Raw genomic sequence first — 445 nt, forward strand, 5'->3', positions numbered from 1 at the left:
GCTGCCACACTCTCCTGCCTGCGCGCCCTGCGCACCTTGCCTGCGCGCCCTGCGCGCCCTGCCTGCACTCCCTGCCTGCACTCCCTGCCTGCGCGCCCTGCAGCCCCGCGTGCTGCTCTCTGCACCTCGCGCCTGGCCTCGGGTAGCAGCTGGGACTTCAATCCCAAAATTCAGCTCCTGGAGCTCAGAAGGGACTGTTTTACACAGTCTGATTTATCACTGTTTTTTAAAGCCCCTCGTCCGCCCTTAAGTCTCAGGTCAGGGGTTTCGGCCGATTTTAGTGGGGTTCCTGGCAGCCCAGGCAACCGAAGTCCGCGAGCAGGGCCTGGCCCCTGGTTCTGGGGGGGGGCGGTGGTGGGGATTTCACTTCGCTTACACCGCAGGGTGCCAGTGGCTCTTTGAGCTCTTGCTTCTGCGCCGCCAAGCGCTGCGTGGCGGGCGGGGG

Source organism: Aptenodytes forsteri, unplaced genomic scaffold (genome assembly GCF_000699145.1).
Source record: "Aptenodytes forsteri isolate BGI_AS27 unplaced genomic scaffold, ASM69914v1 Scaffold422, whole genome shotgun sequence".
Classification (NCBI taxonomy): domain Eukaryota; kingdom Metazoa; phylum Chordata; class Aves; order Sphenisciformes; family Spheniscidae; genus Aptenodytes; species Aptenodytes forsteri.